This window comes from Ornithorhynchus anatinus, chromosome 12 (genome assembly GCF_004115215.2).
Source record: "Ornithorhynchus anatinus isolate Pmale09 chromosome 12, mOrnAna1.pri.v4, whole genome shotgun sequence".
In the NCBI taxonomy this organism is placed as follows: Eukaryota; Metazoa; Chordata; class Mammalia; order Monotremata; family Ornithorhynchidae; genus Ornithorhynchus; species Ornithorhynchus anatinus.
In genome coordinates, this window is record NC_041739.1 from 37,740,348 (window position 1) to 37,752,708 (window position 12,361).

At 52.1% G+C, this 12,361-nt stretch overlaps 1 long non-coding RNA gene across 1 annotated transcript in view; it reads right to left on the bottom strand.

Moving 5' to 3' along the window:
• Positions 1 to 401: 401 nt before the first annotated feature.
• LOC120638724 overlaps positions 402 to 12,361 on the bottom strand; it is a 34,968-nt gene continuing 23,008 nt past the window's right edge. The window contains exons 2-4 of the long non-coding RNA XR_005660614.1: positions 10,088 to 10,194; positions 6,599 to 6,819; positions 402 to 511 (exon numbers count right to left, since the gene is read on the bottom strand). This is a non-coding gene — a long non-coding RNA (uncharacterized LOC120638724). The remainder of the gene's footprint in view (positions 512 to 6,598; positions 6,820 to 10,087; positions 10,195 to 12,361) is intronic.

The following is a 12,361-nucleotide window of genomic DNA, read 5'->3' on the forward strand; positions in this document are numbered from 1 at the left end:
GGGGAAAAGGTTGGGGAAAAATAGGGGAAAGGTAGGGTGACCCGCCTGTCCTCTCTTGCATTGTTCTTTTATTGCCATCGTTCTTTTATTGCCATTGTTCTCGTCTGTCCGTCTCCCCCGATTAGACTGTAAGCCCGTCAAACGGCAGGGACTGTCTCTATCTGTTGCCGACTTGTTCATTCCAAGCGCTTAGTACAGTACTCTGCACATAGTAAGCGCTCAATAAATATTATTGAATGAAGAATCCTCCTCCTCCTGCTGTTCTGGGGGAAGGGACGAGGAGGGCTTTTCCTCCAAGGACTGGCTGTCCAGCAGCTCGGTCCAGGATCCTTCACTGGCGACGACGAGGGCGACTCCAATGGTCCTCCCCCCGCGCCACCCCCATGACTCACATGCAGCTCCTCACTTGACTCTGTCCGTGAAGCATGGGGTGGACCCGCGGAGGGGCAGCATCCTCCACCTAGCCCGAGATGGCCAGAGAACCCCCAGAACCCTCCACCGGGTATCTGGCCTGGGAGGGAAAGAGAGAGGCAAGAGTGAGCTCCCCATCTACACTCCCTGGGTTTCCCCTTCAAGCTCACCCCTGCACCTTGTCATCGTGCCACCCCCCCGCCGCCCCACTAAGCCTGGAAATAGTCCCATCCCAGCCCTTAGGGACAGACCCCGCGAGTGCGATCCTTGGCGGACCGGGAGGGTCTCCTCTGGGGCCAGAGCCTCCTTCGGAAGGTGGACCTCTAAGCGGGAAAGGGGAGGAGTCTGGGGAGCAGGGACAAGACAAGCCCATCGGCAAGGAGGAGGCAGGGAGACCCCCATCACGAGAGCCGCCAGGGGGAGCCGGGGAGACTGAGGGGGGCAGTTCGAGCCACGGGAAATGGGTCGGCCCCTTCTGGGGCCCGGTCCCCTGCCCGGCCCGTAGGACGGGGCTCCACCCATCCTCAGCCCTCCCAAAATACTGTGGCCCGATGACGAGAGCCGAGGGTCTCGCAGGACAGCCACCGCTCCTGTGGCGAGGGAGCCGTTAGAGAGGGATTCCTAAAACCCTTCCACTCATTCAGGAGAAGAAGAATCCGAATGCTTCGGGTCATCCTCAAGCCCTTCCTAGGTGCCCCGCATGGGTCTCAGGGTTGGGAGAGGCACACGGGATTAAAGCGTATCCCATGGGGGACTCACCGTCTTCATCCCCATGGGACCGATGGGAAGGGAAAGGATGACTGGCCGCAGGTTACCCAGCCAACAGGGGTGGGGCCGAGCGGGGAACCCACGTCCGTCGTCCCTCGACCCCCCAGCCCGTGACCCTCTTGCCGTTGAGGGTCACTCGGCCTCCTCCCGCCGACAACCAGGGCAGGAGTTCTGGAGAGGGGAGGGATGCTACCCATCCTCCGACAGAACAGTCCTGCAGAAATGACCTGACCTCCAAGCCCTCCCAGCTAGCAGGGAGACTGTCCCTACCCAGCTTGATTCTTCACCCTGGCCTGGCCCCTCCCTCCCCCACCTCCTGCACCTGCCCAACTCCCTCAGAGACAGCCCCTGAGGAGTTCCAGCTCTGGAGGCATGAAGGAGGTGCAGGGTGACCCTGGGGACCGGACTGGGAGTGCAGGGAGGAGTCACTCGGAATCTCAAGAAGTCAGGGCCCTGGATCTCCCTTCCTGCCTTCCTTCCTTCTTTCCATAGTAGGGACTGAGCACTGGCTAGGGCAGAGCACGGGACTCAGCGCTTGGAAGGTCCCTTGCGGCCCCCCAGAGAGACCCTCCCTGCCCCAGGACGGCCTCACCGTCTCCACAGGGGAGACAGGAGACAGGAAAGGCTCGAGAACAAAGAGGCAGTTTGAGTGGCTAAGAAGCCTTCTGAAATGGAGTGTTCGGCCCTTCACCCCACTATCCACTTCTCTCACAGACACGAATAAGGTCGGGAAGCCTGCGAAGGACACCTTTAAGGAAGTTACCTGGCCCAGAAGAGCCCCTAGTAAACAAGCCAGAAAGCAGGGTCCAAGTTACCCCAAACTCCACACCCCCTTCACCCCCAGAGCGTTCCTCTTATCCTCCTAAACTCCACAGCCCCTCACATTAAAACTCAACTCCAAATAACCTTAGGCTCTGGAGGTTTATACAGAGTCGAAGGGGTGGGGCCTGGTCAGTAATCCTCCTAATTGGAAACAGCTGGGTTAGAGATCAGGTGTCCCGGAAGGAAGCCCTAGCAGCTTCATTGGATGGCTTTGGGAAAGATGGCCTAGGATGGGAGAGGGGTTAAGGGATAGAATTGGATTGAATCCCTAACATGAAGGGATTTGTCCAGGGAAACACAAATTCCAAACAGCTCCCCAGGGGGTCTCATTTCTGGCCTGACCCCCACCCCACCTTTCTCTCCCGTCTGAGTTCCCTCCTCACAGCCCTCACATCCGACCTGCTGACACTGGACCCCAGGTGGAGTCAGAGCAGTCTGGCCCTGTAAAGCAGAAAAACCATCACTCTCCTCACCTTCAGAGCCCTCCTAATATCACATCTCCTCCAAGAAATCTTCCCCAACTAAGCCCTCATTTCTGCTATTTGTCACAGAATGGAGTGAGAAAAGAGGAAAAGAGCTGATCTTGATTTTATTTTGTGCATGTGTTGTGTTTTAATGTTTCATTGCTCCTAACATGTCTGCCTCTAGTCTTTTTCAGAGCTGGAGAAGGACGCACAGAAGATTGCAAAAAAGCTAGTTTTTTCGAAGGGGTTGTGGGGCAAACACTGTTTCTATGTCTGAGCCAAAAGGACAGACTCGTGCTCCTCTTTTCCCTCACACCCACCTCATGGTCCCTCCAAAAAGCAGGACTCACTGCAGAGCTCTCCTCTAGGTAGGAGGCAGTATAGTTTGGGTCTAATGGAAGCAAAATGTCACTGCACCTTCTCCACCAGTCCTGACTAAAACACATCTGGAGTTGTGGAACCTGACTTTAAGAGACACATGTGGATTAGTGAGGGGCCAGTTTCCTTCACCCTGCCCTTTGCCCTGCCCTCTGTTTCTGTGGCCAAACGCTTCAGTCTTCCACAGATTCTGATATCTCATAGCTGGAGAAGGAGGGGGAGGAGACTGCAGGCAACATAGGTTTCTTTTGCAGACACTATTTTCCCTCTCCTCCACCAAACACTGAACCTATCATCTGGAGAGGTGAGGCATATAGGCAGACCACCTCACTAAGATAACTGCAACAATCTGCCCTTTTTATTTATTTACATATTTAAATTAATGTCTGCCTCCCCCTCTAGACTGTAAGCTTGTTATGGGCAGAGAATGTGCCTGTCCCATGGGTACACCCCCAAGCACTTATTACAGTGCTCTGCACACAGGAGGCACTCCATCAATCCAATTGATTGACTGAAGGTGCAGAACTGCACACACAATGGATAGAATTCAGTTTCTGGTACAATACCTGCCTTCTGTCCCTCCCAGCCCACACCGCTAAGAACTCGATTTCAGGCAGGAACCTGCACAACTCTACTTCTCAGAGAGAAATAGGGGAGATACCCTGATCTCCTCCTGATATCAGAAACCAAAAACTTCCACAATGAGCCCAAAAGGGTCCCTTCTCCAGAGAGTGAGGATGTGCAATGGCCCTGCAGTCAGGACTGTAGTCCCAGAGAGGCTTGACCCATCTAGGGAATTAAGGCCCCTAGGTCTTCTCAGTCCCAGGCAAATCAGACAGAACTAGCTTTCTGCCCAGAGCCCAGGACCCTGTTCTCCCATGAGTGGCATCTGTCTCATCACTCTTCTTCCCCCCATTATTTATATGGACACACACTCAAACACACACACACACCGCACTCCACACCCCCTCTCTTTAGGGTAGTAATGCACTCCATTCAGTATGAGGGAAAATCTGGGAGTTGAGTCTGCCCACAGAATAAGAGACACGATCCTTGAGGCCGAGGAAAGACACACAGCAGACAGGTGGCTGAGCCAAGTTTAGAACCCTTTACCTTTAGACTCCCAGGCCTGGGCTCTAGCCGCTAAGGAGAGAACGAGGTGAAAACATACCGGTGATTATTGAGCGTGGACTGTGTACTGAGAACTGTAGGATGTGCTGGGGGAGTACGATAATGAGTTATTATGCTATATGTTAAGCACTTACTATGTGCCAAGCACTGTTCTAAGCGCTAGGGTAGATACGAGGTGATCAGATTGTCCTATGTGGGGCTCACAGTCTTAATCCCCATTTTATAGATGAGGGAACTGAGGAACAGAGAAGTTAAGTGACTGGCTCAAGGTCACACAGCAGACAAGTGGCAGAGGTGGGATTAGAATCCACATTCTCTGACTCCCAAGCCGGCGCTCTTACCACTAGGCCTTGTGGTTGTGGGCAGGGAATGTGTCTGTCCTATTGTACTCTCACAAGCACCTTGTGCAGTGCTTTGCACACAGTAAGCACTCCATCATGTCTGGCGTTGTGAGATCTGGCGTTATGAGATCTGGTCCCGGAAGACTCGCCTGAGTGAGTGACTACGGAGGCCCAAGTCTCCCCGTCCTGTCCTCCGTCACCCGCTAAGGATCACATCTGTTGGACATTTCAGACTCCAGGAGAGCCATTTGTCTGATAGAAAGGGAGAGATAGGCAGGCAAAAATAATAATGATAATAATAACGTTGGTATTTGTGAAGCACTTACTATGTGCAGAGCATTGTTCTAAGCGCTGGGGGAGATACAGGGTAATCAGGTTGTCCCATGTGAGGCTCACAGTCTAAATCCCCATTTTTACAGATGAGGTAACTGAGGCATAGAGAGAAGTTAAGTGACTTGCCTACAGTCACACAGCTGACAAGTGGCAGAGCCAGGATTCGAACCCAGGACCTCTGACTCCCAAGCCCGGGCACTTTCCACCGAGCCACGAAAACCATCTACTCTTCCTGAAATGTGGATTGCCCAATAGAGGTGAGCTTTAACAACTGCAGCTTGCCATCGTGACTTAGTGGAAAGAGCATGGGCTTGGGAATCAGAGGTCGTGGATTCTAAGCCCAGCACCGCCACTTGTCAGCTGTGTGACTTTAGGCAAGTCACTTAACCTCTCTGTGTCTGTTACCTCATCTGTAAAGTAGAGATTAATACTGTGAACCCCAAGTGGGACCACCCGATTACCTTGTATCTAGCCCAGAATTTAGAACAGTGCTTAGTACATAGTAAGTGCTTAACATATAACATCATTATTATTATCTCCCAAGCAGTGTGGCTTAGTGGAAACAGCAAGAGCTTGGGAGTGAGAGGATGTGGGTCCTAATCCCATCTCTCCCACTTGTGTGCAAGTACCTTGGGCAAGTACTTAACTTCTCTGTGCCTCAGTTGCCTCATCTGTAAAATGGGGATTAAGACTGTGAGCCCCACATGGGACAACCTGATTACCTTGTATCTATCTCAGTGCTTGGCACATAGTAAGCACTTAACAAATACCGTAATTATTATTATTATTATTACTAAGCAGACTACTACATGCTGCAGCTAGTTCAAAACCCTTAACTAACCCCATCTTCATATTCTCAAGTCTGCTAGACATTCTCCAGGGACTGGATGCCCAGAATAATGAAAGACTGGACAGAATTCAGTCCCTGCACTCCTGTTGTAGAACTGAAGTCCACACAGCTCTGATCCTCAAAGAGGAACAGGGGTGACGTGCTAACGTCACCCTGTCCTACTCCTGACACTAGACATCTCCCTCCCCCAACCCCCAGAAGTCACCACTGGTCAAGGCCACAGATACCCCTTCTCCAAGTCTGAAGATATGCAATATGAGTCTGCAGACAGGACTGAGGGCAATGGGAGGTTTGATCCATCTAGAGAATTAAGGGCCCGGGTCTTCTCCGTTCCACAGTCGGGTCAGAAAGAACCAGTTCCCTGCGCAGAGTCCCAGTTCCCATTTCCAGTACCAGCCTCTGTGCTGGGGCTGGAAGCCCCCTCCTCTCTCTCTCCTCCTCCTCCAGAGATGAATTTGGAAGTACGGTAATTCAAACAAACATATTCACCAACCACAACCAACACCTTCCCTTAGACGTGGTGGCACAGTTCCCGGCTCCATCTCTCCACGAGGATTAGAGTTTGGAAATGCATTGTGGTGGACACGGAGGGGGTCCCCAATTTAATAGGAGCTACCACTATCACACGTGGAGGGGGTCCCCACTTGTCGACAGGGGTGTGCAGGGCTGCATATCTGGTCAGTTGGCCAAGCCCAAGCCAGCTCCCTGCACTGAGCCGCACTTCATGAGTACAGTACCAGCTTTCTTGCTGACTGTGGCAGTCCCCTCCTCATTACTCTCCCCAAGGCTAACCCCATCTTTCATGCATGCAAGGACACACACACACACACACACTCCTTTGAGTGGGAGTGAATTACGGAACTCCATCTTTCAATGGTGGTGTGCATTTGGGAATTGATGTGACCGCCCAAGTGCGGGGGGATAAACTTCAAGGGTGAGAGTTGAGATGAGCTGCAACTGCAGAGAGAACAGTAGCCAGTAGGATTCTCCCCTTGGTCACCCAGCCCCAACCTGCAGAGTTCTGGAGGAGATCTGTGGGGCTTTCCTCCTCCCAGGGCTTAGAGCCAACTGGGCCCAGAAGTAGGGGTCTTGGAACTCACCGTAAATGCCTCCTCTGAAGATGGGGAAGAGGATTCTCGGTCTCGTGGGAGAGGTGCGACACTGGTACCATCCATCCAGCTAATGAATTATGCCAGTTAATTTCCCCCTGCACTGTACTTGGCAGGTCATTGGGTAATTCGATTCTGCTGCTTTGGACGCTTTTGCTGACAGAAGCTGGGTTGGGAAACATCTGTTTTCTCAAGTCAAACAGGCCCCGACTCTGAAGCAAACAAGTCATGAACATCAGGAAAACTCCTTTGGCATCAGGTTCACGGAGCAGACGACCAGGTGAAGATGCGTAAACTCTTCTGGTGAATTAATCAGTTATGAGCTCCACTCGGGGGAGTCCAACAGCCTCACAATTCCCCCAGACTTTAACCACTTGATCAGTCAGACCAATGGAATTTTGGGGGCGCTTACTGTGTGCAGAGCAGTGGACTGAGAGCTTGGGAGAGGACAACAGAACAGTCGGTAGACATGTTTCCGGCCCACAACGAGCTTACAGCTTAGAAGGATGGTCTAGAGTCAATCAGTGGTACTTATGAAAGAGCTCAACTTTGCTCTTTCCCCCCTCTCCCCACAGCACTTAGGTATATAATTTTATTGATATATATTGATGTATTTTGGCTTGTATTGATGCATGTCCCCCCCCCACACACACACACTGTGAGCCCATGGTGGACAGGAATTGTCTGTCTTTACTACTATATTGTACCCCCCCAAGCACTTAGTAAAGTGCTCTGCTCACAGTAAGTGCTCAATAAAAATTAACAAATGAATTTTATGCTGACCAATTTACCAAGCGCTTGGGAGAGTTCAATGGATCTGGTAGACAAGATCCCTGCCTTCGAGCATCTTACAGGCTAGTGGGGGAGGCAGACAGTAAAAGAAAATTACAGGTGAGCAGGATCGCTGAGGCACAAGTGCATTTGTGAGAGTACATGCCCTCACACATGTGCCCTTGAGCGCTATCTCTGCATGGTTGTGTACTTGTGTATTTTGAACTGTCTGTTTCAGGGTGATTCCATTCCCTGTTCCCTGTTTCCGTTCCCTGTGGGTGCTTGGTGAAAATTCCCTGTCATTGGCCTGGGAATCAGGTCAGGGGTTCTAATCCCAACTCTAAGCCGTGGCTGCTGTGTGACCTTGGGCAAGTCACTTCCCTGGGTCTTTTCTCATTTGTAAAATGGCAGTTAAAACAGAAAGGCCCATCTGCAACAGGGACTGTGTATAACTTGAATTGCTTCTGTTTCCCCCCTTCCACCTCTCCCACCGGTTCATATAACACCTGGCATAGCGTGGGCACGTAAATAGCCCAGTTAATCCCAACTCTGCCACTTGTCTACTGTGTGATCTTAGGCAGATGACAACTTCTTTGGCCCTCAGTTGCCTCATCTGTAAAATGGGGATGGAGACTGGGGGCCCCGTATGGGACAGGAACTGTGTCCAATCCCAATTGCTTTGTCTTTAACCAAGCTCTTGCTGCAATGCCTGACATGCTAAGTGTTTAACAAATACCACAATCATTATTATTATTATTATTACTGCGATTAAAAACCGAGTGAGTAGACACATTCCTTGCCCACCAGGAGTTTACAGACTAGAAGGGGATACAGACATGAATATAAATAAATAAATGATGGACATCCTGGCACTTAAGCACTTAATACCACAATTATTGTGCTTGTTATTAGAAAAGGGAAGGGGAAGCAGAGACCCAGAGAGATTGAGGCACACCACTAAATCACACAGCAAGTCACCTAAATCGCTCCAATATGACGGATTAATTCACTAAACTGGCGGGGTAGTGGAACCTGGCACAACCTCCAACCTGAGCCCCTGCCCATCTCCACCTCATGCTGCCCCTTCCCTCTCTCTTGGGCCTAGAGGGTCGTGCCATCCACGCTAACCCTGCCCACCAGAGTCGATAGGGGCAGGGAGAAATCTGAAACCCTCCAGCCCATGGCAGCCACATTCCTCTAGAGACCCTGAGGCTGGATAGGGGGAGAGGCAAGAAGAAAAAGTGTGTCATCAAGCCCCTTCCTTGAACTCATAAGACCCCTTACCCTGCCTGCATGAGCCAGAAGGAAGGAGATCTGGAGGTTGGGAGGGTGCTACAAGTTAGAAGCTGGTGACATCCACCTGCTTTGAGTACACAGCTGGTTCTCCCTAATTCTAACCTTCTGTGGAGGGGGGCCAATTGCCAGTGGCTCAAGAGTGATGAAAAACGTATACATTTTATTCCAGAGACATTTGGGCTTACAGATCCCAGGCTGCCAAGGGGACAGAGATGGGAGGAGGAGAGGAAGGGGAGAGAAGGGGGCCAGACAGTGCCATTTCCGTTGGTAGGATGGGGGAAACCACTTTGCATCTTCCCACTCAAGCATTTGCTGTTAGTCCTCTCCACCCCTCTTTCTGCTCATCCAGGAGGGATGGAAGACAAGGGTAGTCACGCATACATACAGACAGACACACGCACACCTTGACTCAACCTGTCCCTACGCCCACTCCCCCAGGGGCACCCCCCTGGACGGGAAAGGGAGTCTGTACTCTTGAAGCCTGAGTTAGGCAGGAAACTCCCACAGGGCAGAACAGGCAAGGAGGATGTCGCACCGACTATAGAATTAAGGGCCCCGGTGCGACTTCACACCCGCTCGGATCCGCCCACGGAGTACCGGCCCCAAACTCCAGACCCCTGTTTCCATAACCCTTTACCCGGCCCAAGACGGGCGGCCCTTCTGACCCCGCTCTGGTCTCGGCCCTCGCTCTCACGCATGAGGCACACACACGTGCACACACCTCCATACCCTCCTGGAGTTGCAAAGGATTGATTTGGCACCCGTGATGCAGTGTTTGACCCTTAACCCCCCCAAAGGAAATGGCACTGTCTGGAAGGAGGGGATACAGTTGCAGGCTAGGGGGCGGGAAGGGGGGGGCCAGGGGGCAGCAGTCTCATGTCAACAAATTTCCTCTTAGTGGGGCCGGCGCAATTTATCAGTGTCCATGGCATCCGGTGAGTAGCTGGTCCTTCCTCCACTGTCCGTGAGCCCTGGTGGTCCGGTTCGGGGCTGCGCCGTGGCTTCCTGGGGACGGATGTGACCGTTGGTTGGCTGAAGAGGTGTGCCCCTGCCCGCACAGGGTGAGTGCCAGCCGGTCACCGTTGGGGGTGGGGAAGGCTCGGTTGGGTCGGCAATGGGGAGCCCAGTCTTCCAGCCAGGGAGCAGGAAGTTGTATGGTGGGTAGGAGCCTGGTCAGGGGTCACTACTGAGCCCAGAGCGACTGGGTCACTGCTCTGGGTTGTGGACTATATGGATGCAATGGATTGTGTGTGTATGTCCAGAGGGGGATAAGGTTCCTTTCACTACACTCTCTAAAGCACTTCACAAAGTGGTCTAGACTAAAGTGCTCAGTAAAGACCATTGTTTCCTCAATTCCTCCCACTTGCCCAAAACAGAACTCAGAAGGCCCCAAGTTTAAGGCATAAAACTCACCATTCTGTCCAGTCCTGTCCACACCAAGATGTCCTTAGAGAGGCGGGGATGGGCCAGGGGGCCTGGTCTCCCGTGATGCACCTGGGGCTCAGGTTCCTTCCTTGGCCCTAAGGATAAACCTTGTAAGGTCTCAGGATAATCTCACTCTGCCCCCCGCTTGTGGCAGAGGATGCTGCAGCCCAGGCCCAGCCCCATTTGCAGCTGGACTGTGCCCTGCAAGCTCATTCACACCCAAGGTCAGAGAGTGAGAAAAAAAGAGGAGACAAAAGAGAGAAAGGAGGAAAGATTCCTCATCTAGAACAGAGCAGCTGCCATTCACACGCCCCACAAGGGAGGCTCTGGCTGGCTTTGCCACTCCAAAGCAGGACACCCCATGCACTCTGGGTTTCCTCCAACAGAGTCTCAGCCCGTGGAGACCCCCCCCCCACCGAATTCCCCAGCATCTTACCTGTGAGCAGGCCTGTCTGGGAGACTTCTCCAGGGGGCAGAAACAAACTGGGCTTCTGCCTTGTCTCTCTGGCAGCCTAGACTCTGAACACTTACCAATACCAATCCGGTCCTTCACCCCCTGCTCCTCTTCCACTCCATCAACAGTAGAAGGAGATTGGGGCACCTGCCCCCAAGTTTGGCCTGAGTTGAGTGAGACCACACTCCTTTAAGCACCCTCTTTGGCAACTCAGGTTTAGGAGACACAGCCCCTGCCCACTGGGAGCTTATAATCTAAGTCATTCAGTCAGACAGCTCATTGCATTTGAGCTCTTACTCTGTGCAGAACACTCAACCTAAGGCCCTGGCATAGTACAATCGAACGCTTTAACCTATGTGACCTACTCACAACAGGCTCACAGTCTAGAAGGGGAAACGTCGGCTTTGGAACAACATGGTGCAAATGCTTCACAATTCAGCATTACATAGCACACGTGGCCTCTGCTCTCAAGAAGCTTCCAGTCTACATGACAGACATTAAAATTGATTTACTCACAGGTAGAAGGGCATAGACAAGATCAGTACACCAAACTGAACACGTTGAACCTATGATAAGCTTGGATCGGCGGTACGAATTGATCAAAAAGAAAGTAAATGGATACACAGAATGAAGAGTGGCACTGTTGCATTAATATAGCAAGGGTCTTAGCAAACACTATTTGACAGAGCACTGTACTAAGAGCAGGACGGGGGTGAGAGGGGTCAGTTGCTAAGGACACCCACTTTAGTCAGTCATATTTATCCGGCACCGCAGAACTAGATAGAACCAGAGAGATTTCCTGTCTATTATGACCTTATATTTTAGTGGGGAAGACAGACAATAATATGAGTGTTATGCCCATTTAAGTAGGAACCACGACGAGCGGGCGGGGGAGTCATTTGGAAATATTCTGTCGACTAGATTCCACCTCAAGGAGAGATTTGCACTTGGTAACTCAGTCTCCCAGGCACTCAGTAGGATGCTTTGCATCTAAGTACTCAGCGAACACTAACGGCGACTCAGCTTCTGCTACTACGGCGGCACTTGTGTTTGTGGTGTTCTGGCTCAGTGCAGCGTATCTGAGAGCAGAGCACTATATAAGCACTTGGGAGAGCACGACAGACATTCCCTGCCCAAAACGGGTTTACAGTCTACTCCACTGGGTGGCTACTGAACCCCAACTCATTGTTGGGGTTTGGAGGGGCTCGAGTACCTCGGGGGGGTGGGGGAAATAGGCGACATATCTTGGGGTACAAGAATTGGGAAGCCCAAAAAGAGTCCTCAGATAACCAGCTGAGGTCGGCGCACTCCTGCCCTCGAGGGGCACGTGACAGTACCACCACTCCACCCCTCTCCCATCGGCGGGTCTTGATTCCTGCCCCAGAGGACTTACAATCTGACTCTCCGATACTGGCGCGCTTCGAGAACTGATCCAAAACTCTCAGTCCAGCGAGGATGGTAGGGTGGAGGTTTCCAGTCGATGGGGGCTGGAAGCGCACCTCCTTTTAAACAATTGGGGAGGTGGGGGGCGGCACAAGTCTTGCAGAAACAGTCCCTCACCTTCTAGCACATTCCAGAGGCATGAGCACTTGCTGAGGTTGGATAAGATTGCCGGCTTTGACAACTTTATGGTTGAGGGGGAAATACTAGCTAACTGAGGGCTGGCAAGAGCACAGGTAGAGGGCTCAATGACAGACACACAGAGAGACACATAAAGACACACAAAGACACACAGACAGTGAGCATGCACCCCCCCCCATGCACCCCATCGTTTCTGCCCCATCCCTTTCTCCCCCCCACCAGAACCC